This window comes from Pinus tabuliformis, chromosome 5_2 (assembly GCF_031772625.1).
Source record: "Pinus tabuliformis cultivar Carrire ecotype Pingquan chromosome 5_2, CPIR1, whole genome shotgun sequence".
Classification (NCBI taxonomy): domain Eukaryota; kingdom Viridiplantae; phylum Streptophyta; class Pinopsida; order Pinales; family Pinaceae; genus Pinus; species Pinus tabuliformis.
In genome coordinates, this window is record NC_142306.1 from 742,872,353 (window position 1) to 742,882,584 (window position 10,232).

Here is a 10,232-nt window from a genome sequence, read left to right on the forward strand (position 1 = left end):
TTTCTGTTTCTGATTTGCCCAGATTGCACAGAGTCACAGGGCAAAGAGCATACGCAGAAATGAAAGGTATAGATCCGGTTAAAAAAAAGGTAAATAAACCGAAACCGAAATAAGCAGAGAGAAAATAACAGTAAACTGCAAATAAACACTGTATACCTCCAGATTTAAAAAATGACGCAGCTAGGGCTACCGGAAACCTTTTCGCGTGAAACGAAAGGGGTTCCTCACTGGAACAGATGCTCCGAACACAACAGAGCAGTCCTCTCGGCCCGAAAGCAGTCAGAAACAGCAGATCTAGGAAACGGCAGTCGGATGCAGTTCTACCGGCTTCAGATTTGGATCACCAACGGACGCGGCCCTCAAATAGCTCTGATACCATGTAGGAATTTACAGGGTAGGTTCCTCAGAAAGAACACCAAAAGGACACCGCTCACAACCAGATCACAGATCAATACACCAGTATTTTTGACGTGGTTAAAACCCTCAAAGAGGGAAACAGTCCACGGCCTGAGCCAACGCGGCCACTTCTGGCAATTTATTAATCAAAGAATGAAAATTTACATAAGCTTCTCTCATGCACGGATTACCCTACAAATGACCCTCCATGCGCTTTAAATAGAATTCATGGACCAATCGGGTGTCAAGCCACGGATCAAGTGTCGGTAATACCGAGGAGAGAATGAACCGTCGGATCACTACATATCGTGACCGTCGGATTGTAAGTTACAAAATGTACAACGGTAAAGAAACACACTTTACCTAACTCTATACCTAACTCTACACTAGACCAAGTTGTACTTAACTATTTCCTATGCGTCGGAATATCCTAACAGTCTTAAAACCCTTAGAGCCTCAGCTCACAAAACAAAAATATCCAACAACCATGATGAGAATAATGATTCTCCTCTCTCTTATTTATAGACTCCCTTTGGGGCTCTTCTCCTAATTTTAATTTGAGGGGCTAACAAGTTTCCCTCCACTTAGCCCCAATTTTTGCTTCCTTCACAAGTTTTCCTCCAATTACCCCAATTTACCCAATGTTGCCCCAAAAACATTGAATAATGGGTTTCCCCCTTTATAATTGACTATAGCCTATGGGGTTGGATAGGCTACTTCGTCCTCCCTTGGGCAATTAATTAGTAGAGCATTTTACAAAAATCCTAGCATCCTCTTGCATCTTACAAGAGCAGACTCTCCATGAATACCTATTATCAATCTTAAATAGCATAAGAAACATGATTCATTAGGCTTCCTTTGCAAATTGTTTTAGTGTTTATGCATTGATCCATTGCTTGACATTATTTGGATATGAAAGGTAATGGGACATTGCATAACAAAACTGCAGTAATGTGTTACACTAAACTTTTTTTTATCTTTGTTATGAGAATTATCAGTGCCCAATCATGAAAATTATTATCCACCAATACTTATTCTCTTATGAGATCAACTTTTCTTGGAATAAGAAATAAACGTTTGAAAAAATTTGGCCCTTACAAATAATATGTGCTATGTGTTATTATAGAAGAAATTAAGTTTGTTTTAGGCTTAAACTGCTCATTGTGAACTGAATCCTTTTACCCCAATCATAAACTTAGACAGGCGATTGTTGTATATCGTTACGCATCGGCTTGCTTCACCAAGGATGTTGGAAAAATAAAATAAGGCGATGCAAGAAAAACCCTCAAATAAAGGACAGATAAATAACAAAACCAACAATTAGAATTGGAGCGCGCCAAAAAATCTGTTCGTCATTTAGGCACATCATTCATTGGCTATACTTAAGGAAGTCATTAGATCATTAACTCCAGGCAACGACCTGCAAATGATGTGCTTAAGATTAGTATTCAGTGTTTGAAATTAAACCATGCAGTGACTAGGGTTCTCATCACATGTGTCATTCCATTAACCACTTTTTTTGGATGATTTATTTATGATTATTATATCTATGCACAATAAGATGTGTTAAATGTTCATATCTAAAAAAGGAGTGCAAGTCATTAAACACAATAATTCCAGGAAGGTAACCTGGAAAAAACAAGTTAGGATTAAAAAACTTCTGATGTGAGCATTTAACAGATATTTTCTTGTGTATATATCTGCTAATTCTAAAGAAATCATCAAACAAAACTGGTTGATGGAATGTTACATGTGATCAAAACCCTAATCATTGCATGGTTTAATTTCAAATGCTAGCTACTTGTCTTAAGCACACTGTTTGCATGCTTTGGTGGAGCTGCAACTTTTGTCATTTTCCCCTGAGCCTCTTTGGCTTGTTGATGATTTGCTTGGGAATGATTGGTCACTAGTTCCATTTTCTCTTACTGTGGACTATTATGAACCCTCCTTGATCTCTCTTCATATTCTGCTTCATTTTGAGCCCGATGATTGAAAGAGTGAACTTTATGTGAAAATTCCTTTATTGCAATTACTAGATATTTATCTCCTAACTGATTGCAGTTTATTTGTTAACTATAAATTAATATTACAACAAATACCGATAAATTCACAATTGCAATCTTCACCAATTAAAATATCTAGCGGAATATAAAAATTGGAACTAAGAAATATGCACACACACACATAAAATTTGACACAGTTATTTTTGGAAAACTTTCCCTGGAAAAACCCGAAGGGAAAATTAATGCAACAAATGAGGGTTTTATTATTATAAATTCTTAAGCAATTCAAGAGTACAATGATCTGCTTGCTTTTCTGGCAGGGCTCCAACAATCTCTACTGGAAAGATAATCTGAAGACACTTGTCTCCTTTTGCAATTGATTTGGCCTCTCCTAGCTTGCTCATACTCTTCTTGTCCACTTGCACTGCAGCCCAGAATGCACACTGCCCGCCTTTGGATTTTCGCACAATCTTTGGGAATTCATCCCAGCATGTAAATTTGCCTCCTGCAGCTACTAGACCAACTTGCTTTGCCTCCGGGATACCGATTCGGCCACTGGCAAATAAAACGTGGTCTCTCCGGCAACTCGCACTAGATAAACTGGCTAATTCGCCCTAGCTGTAGCGGCCTCCTCTGCAGATGAATTCAACCTGCTCTTCCTATCTCCTGAACACTGGAAAAATATCGAGGAAAATTCTTGCGGACTCCTGCTCTCAAATCTATGTTGATTCCTTTGTCTCTGATGCTTCCCTAGCTTCAACTGCGCCCTCGCTAAATACCTGCAACTGGGTAGTTGAACTGCTCAACTCTCAACTGATACCCTCTCCAAGGCCTTCAAACTGCTCTTATAATCTCTCGTTGGAGTCTCAACGACCACTATTACATCTGCTCTGATAGCTAAGATCATCTTGACTTCATCCATGGAAGTCTCTAGAGAAAAATCAAACTTCCTTAATTAATTCCCAATAATTAACCACTTTTCCTAAGCTAGACTTAAGAACTTTTTAATTATTGGCTAATTAATTTAATTAAGGCGTCTCCAAGTCATTTCTCGCGAATCCTTTTTTAGGTTTTGGAGATTTCTTGTTCCTTAACCTCTTAGACATCATAGAGACTAGAACACCTGCTCGCTGCTACCATAATCTAACACTCTCTCTTAGCGAGGAAGTTGTTCTCCACTATGCCCATATGCTCTCTGAAGTAGACAAACTTTGCCCACCCTAGGGCCTTCGTGAGTATATTAGCCACCTGTTGGTCTATGGGAACATGCTGTAGCGGAACTGATCCACGCTGCTGGTGTTTGACATCTGCGATACCTCCTTCCTTAATATCTTTAGGCTGATTTGACTACCTGTCACCTGGAAATCACTGTGAAGTAAATCACTGGCTGTTAATGTCCACCATGCTGCTACACATACTCTGATTCACCTGCTACACTCTGTAGTTGAATCGATTTGTGCCTTCATTGCACTACTCACATTGCTGATGCCCCTTCGCTACTTGTGCACTGTTGCTATCACTGCACTGCTGCTGCAACTACTGCAATAATGAGTCTCAATCTCCCTCTAAATAAGAATTGGGAAATCTCCTCCAACAAATCAACTCGGCCCCCTCCTTGCTACTCACACTCTTGTTTAACTAGACTGTGCAGTACTACTACTGCAAAACTCGTTCTATCTCCGGAAACTCTCTCCAGAACCTCCTGGTTACTCGCACTCCTGTCTTAAACATGCAGTGGCTAACTAGATTGCATATCACTGCCACTGGGGAACTCATTCTGGCCTCTTTTGCTAGAAATCTCGGCCTCCCTTCTTGATTGGAATGTTGGAAGCCTGCTTTGGCTGGAAACCCCTTCTTGGAGCCTCTCTTTGGCTGGAAATACACATGCACTCTGCAATTGGTCAATTCAAATTGCCACTCCATTCACATGAATTTCCTGCAATTCACACTTGCAACTGGAAACTCAATCTCTCTTGATCTACTGAGTCACTGCAATTGGCTCTGCAACTGTCTCTCAAGTGTTTGATTGTGCCTAACTGGCTTTGCACTGTCTCTCAAGTAACTGACTATGCCTTGCTAACCTTTTAATCCTCTTGCTACTCTAACTCTTGGGCTCCCGTAGCAAAGGTAATGATCCAATTGAGAAATTACCTGCTCAACAACTAGATCTGATCTACTGATCAAGCCCTTTCTTGGCTATGATCTAGATCTGCTTGCTGCTCCTTCCTCAGACCCTGCATGATCAGGCATACTAGAGTATCATACTCCTCCATCCAAGGATAATGCAACAAACATAGCGAACTCATCCTCCAGCCTAGGGGACAAGTCATCAATCTCTACCGACATTGTTGTTTGCTTCCCTTTCTTGTCCTTCTTCCTCTTCGGACACTCGTTGACTTAGTGACCAAGCTCACCACATCTGAGGCACTTGACCTTCGACAGGTCCTTTTTCTTCACTCCTTTAGAGTCTTGTCCCTGGCTGGGACCCTTATTCGTTTTCCCTTTTCTTGCAAGAGCGACATTTTCGTCCTCCTTCTCTACCTTTAGTCCCTTGCCACTGCTGCTTGTAGTACCATCAACGAGATTGAGCCTCAACTCCTCCTAAGTGAAATCACTCCACAGGCATTGCCAACTTGGTAGCTTATCTCATCTAGTAAGTAGCGAAACGAAGGTTCGCCACTCCTTGGTAAATCCATTTAGAGCTGTACGCACCAGTTCATCCTTTGCTGGCTTCTCTCCAGCTGCTGCAAGTTCATCTCTGACACCCTTAATTCTGGTGAGATAGGACGTTATGTTCTTGCCCTTCTGCATTTTTATCATTCTCAACTTCTCCTTGAGAATCATCTTTCGAATCTCGGAAGGATCCTAGTACAACTTGTTGATGGCATCCCACATTTCCTTTACTGTTGTCTTCTCTACAAAATGCGGGACAATATGATCCCGTACTCCTTCGGGGACCATCCTCTTAGCCTTGGCCATGTCCTTCTTGTAATCATGTAACATGAGAGGATCTACCGGTTCAGCGACAACTGTTGTCACAAACTCCTTCAGATTGTGCTCATCCAAATGAATAACATCTTGGCCTTCCAAATGCCAAAGGGTGAGGCTCTTTCCAACCTGTCCTGATCTTTGAGTCCTGCTCTGACCATCTTGGCGAAACTCAAAAACTGGAGAAAGAAACTGGGAAATCTCCTTCTCTTTCAGACAAATTAACTCAACCTTCTTCTTGCACTCCCACTCCTTTCCTGGATTGCGTAGATCTGCTCTGGGTAACTCGCACTTGCCTTTGAAGTCTCTTGCCGGAACTTGCACTGCCTGCTGCTCCTCCTCTGGGCAACTCATGTAGAATTTCTTTGAAATTCTGCAATTGCTTAATGAACAACAATTCTGAAAACTAATTTCTATTCACAAGACACAAAATTTCTCCACTAATTTTGTAGCGAAATAGAACATAAATAAATCACAGTCACACTAGAGCAAAACACAATTTTTTTCTAGCAAAGCCAACTGGGAAAACCCTCTGCTTGATTGAGAATTTTATTGATAGACGAATAAGCAATAGATCTCTTACAATACAACTTTGTTTCAATAGACAACCAATGGTTCTCCCTATCTGAACTAGGCTTGAAACACCTGCAAGTAGCCTTGATCTTGCTCCCAAAATCCTTGCGCACTTCTAGAGTCCTATTTCATTTTGCAAAAATCCCTATTTTCTAGCGCAATACTTGCTCCTACTAAATAGGGGATGCTCCCTATTTCCTAGTGCAATTGCTACATGAATTCCTTTCCTTCAATAATGCACACAAGCTTCTCTTGGCACCTTTCCTCTCATAAGCTCACACACAAACTCGTGTATACAATAATGATACAACACATGCCTTGGTCCTCCTTATAAGCAAATCGAATTAGGTAATTTTGGCAACTTTTTTTTTTTGGAAATCGAACTGGTGATTGATTGAGTTCTCCAAGTCTAACTGATTCATGTAACTCGTCTTGCCCAAATTTAGAACTTGAGACTCTTCCATGTTACTTTCCAACACTAACTCGCTCTAGGAGACACTAAACTGAGCCTCCCACTCCAGCACATCAGTCAAACTGCTTCATAACTTGTCCTAACTTTTAGGGAACTCGAGCATGCTAAAGGAGGACTCGTTGACGTCTCTTTGACTAAGGCACAAGTCAAAGAAGACCTTCACTCGCTACTTTTCAACACTCCCTCTTAGCAAGGAATGGATTCTGTACAACTCCCAACTTATCTTTGAAATGAACAAAACTGCTTCTTGCTAGTGCCTTGGTCAAGATATCCGCTGTTTGCTCCTTACTTAGAATGTACGGTAGCTTCACTGTCCCTTTCTGCACACAATCTATGAGATGATGATACCTGATCTCGATATGCTTTGAGTGATCATGAAACACTGGGTTCTTAGAGAGATTGATGCAACTCTGATTATCATAATGTATCATGGTAGGCTCCATCCTCTATCTGAAAAGTCCCACAAGAAACTTCCTCATCCAAATAGCCTCACATGTTGCCAAACTAGTAGCCATGTACTCGACCTCTACTGAACTGAGTGCGGTTGATCTTTGTTTCCCGCTGTACCAAGAAACAACTGTTGACCCAATGTTGAAGACGCCATCAGAAGTACTCTTCTTGTTTGTGGAGCTCCCTGCCCAATTTGCATCTGTGAAGCCCTCAAGCCTCACTCCATCAGCCTGTCTATACCACAATCCATTATCCGATGTGCCTCTGAGATATCTCAGCACATGCTTTGCAGCAACCCAATGAACTCTAGTCTGTTCCACTATGAACTTACTCGATTGACTGCAAAACAAATATCAGGTCATGTGTTGACCAAGTACATCAACGACCCCATGAGCTGAGATTTAGGGTTAAGCATGAATGGATGTATGTCTTGGTTGGATGATTATAAATTTCAGGCTTGTGCTTCGGTTTACCAGGATTGGGTTGCAGTCTGCCTTGAATGGTCTTTTCTGGCACGTTTCCCTGTAAGTAGACGTGACTTTCTTGCTATTGTGCATGTTTCACAAGTGAGCATTTTGGTTTTTGCACGACTCCTTGCAAAAATTCTAATCGTTTTCATCTTTGTTTTCGCAGGTCGGGAATTGTTGTGGTGGCTGCATTGGAAGTTTGATTTCACATGACTTGACCTCCTCTTTGGTTAAATTAGGGTTTAGGGTTTAAAATTTAGACTGGTTAAAATTTAGTTTTTGCTTATTAATTTGCTGATTAGATTTTGCTTTATGGTTTAAATTTGTTATCTTTTGTTTTCCTTATTGTAGGCAGTTTAGTTTCCTGCATTTCGATTTTCCACTAGCTCGCATTCACATTATTGCACTGCTTGTTGTTGCATAACGTGCATAACATCTTTGCATGGTTATTTTATCTGCCATTAGTTGATCCCTTCTGCACATAGCATTACATTGCATCATAAGCCTTGTCCGCTGCATTACATCATGCATAGTTCTTCTTGCTTGGCATACACTCACCTTTGACCTGGCCTGGAAACTCCTGCTGTGTTGCATACCACTGTATGAGCCTTCCTGAACCTGAAGTTTTCAAACCTTTGATATTGTGAATAGCTTTCTCAGACCCTTTTGAACATGTTCAAATCATAAAGTAAATGCTTTGACCTCTTCGTACATGTTGAAAACCCTAGGAGAGTTTCCCTAGTCACCTAACCCTCGAATTAAAACCCTAGCCCTAATGATTGTGTGAAGTTGTGATGGTTACGCCAATAAGTAGCCTCTCTTGGAACTAGTCATCAAAGTTGCGCCCTGGTTGTCTTTCCTACGAGTCTAATTTATTAACAAGGAAGATAAGAACATATTGCTTATGGGGAACCCTAATCAGTTTGAATGACCTATACCCATAACCTGAACCTTGTGCTCAACATGGTCTCGACTGTTTCAATGAATCATGTTCTTCATTCACTTGTTAACTGGAGATGAGATGTGGAAGCTTGGCATGAGGGCAAACCTAAATCAGGATATCTCTTAGTTTCTGTCAAACAAGGAACAACCTCTCTTGCTCGTAAAATAAGTCGGGATCCCTCATCCACCCTGGTGTAATGAACGCCTAGTAATAAGTGCAAATGCACACATAAAAGAAAATAAAATTAAATAAAGGGTAAAGGATTGAGAAAGGCTTCCTACGCAGAGAGGTAATGCAATGACTCTGCCGGTGTACTGACTAGGCTTGCTGGCAGCGAAACAACGTTTGTGATTTCTTGGAGTGACTCCACCGGGGTACTGTCCAGGCCCGCTAACAGTGGAGCACCACCAGAAATTTACTTTTAAAATTTTGAATACAATAAGCCCTCTACCTCGTTCTTTGCATCATCATCAACTACCGACATGCATGAACTTCTAATTGGGTGTTTATTGACTAGCAGGACCTAGCTGAGACACAAAGGGAAGGCATATCTGCAAAGGTCAAGGCAACGCAAGAGGTACCCATAGCAACTATTCAATATTCCCTTGCATCATTATTTAGACTTGGACTACTACAGGGATGTTGGCAGAGACACTGGATTCTACCATTGGTTCGCCAATTGTTGTAGCCGCTACAACAACACCCAAAATTTTGGCATATCTAAAATTTCGGGTCCCCCCTTTGCTCGCCTCAAGCCATTAAGGGACGCTCCAGTTGTTCATTGGCTAATTCCCACATGGCTTGTTCTTATCAGACCTTGTCGATGCACTCACTCGTGCAATTGTGCGATATATATTGCATTCTTTTGTCATGCCTCATCTCACGCATCGACCCTACCATTGCATTAGGGTTTTGGAAGTGTGATGTCTTTCCCATGACTTCGGAGATTATACCTATTTAATGTGCCTTTTGATCAGTGGTGGCGCCGTGTGTGGGCAGACAAGACTCCAGTCTGGCTTTCATTATGTTGACCTTACTAGGGTTTGGGGAGAAACCCTAAATCGGCACAAGAATGATTCCCTTCATGATTTAACCTAATTCATCTACCTCTAGAGTTGCATTCTCATCAAAACCTCTTGGCATTATGGTAAGAATCATTGTATGTCATGTTCCCCTTGGGTTCGTGACTGGTTCCCCACCCCAACATGTGCATTAGGGTTTGGGAGAGTCATAACTTTCCCTTGCATCCTTCTAGCACTAGGCTCATGTGATTGCAGACCCAGGATGCATGTTAACAAGTACTTCCAGACACTTACTCTATAAGTACATCACCACCATAGGCAACACATAATATTAAAGTCACTTAAAATTAGTGCCTCCCAGAAATGCCTAAATTTGAAACTGATCTCCAGATTGAAGCATGATTTGCTCAACCCATGCAATTTGTAACACCTTGATTTGAAATGCTTGTGATTCATGTTCCTTTAGTGAATTATTTTCATACAAAATATATACATGAGTATATCATTTCGGTAAACTAATGGGTTTTGTTTCATCTTCTTTTTAGGAGATTGAGGCAATGCTTGTGTTAAATTAATGCCCTAATGTGACATCACTTAGATGAAGGGGTGATGGATGTTTAAATTGTTTCACATGAACCTCATGAAAGCATGCAAAGTCAACGTGTACACCAATTAAAATGGACTAGGCATGCCTAATGGACATTCAAATTAAAGGGAAATGATATGCGCTTTGGTGAAAGAAAGAAGAAAGTCCTATGTCATACACAACGAGAATTACTACTAAGTATATCATAAAGGCGATGGAACATGACCACAAGAGGGACAAAGCAAGTTCTTTATGAATGGCATGGGCAAGTGAAAGCACGCATTGAACACCATCGAAAGATTAGATCTACCATGTGTGCGATGGCTATAAAT

General features: G+C 41.0%; 1 protein-coding gene across 2 annotated transcripts in view; it reads left to right on the forward strand.

The window, feature by feature from the left end:
* The window catches only part of LOC149161374 (D-Tyr-tRNA(Tyr) deacylase family protein), a 272,307-nt gene that overhangs the window by 31,950 nt on the left and 230,125 nt on the right, over positions 1 to 10,232 (forward strand). The window lies entirely within an intron of this gene.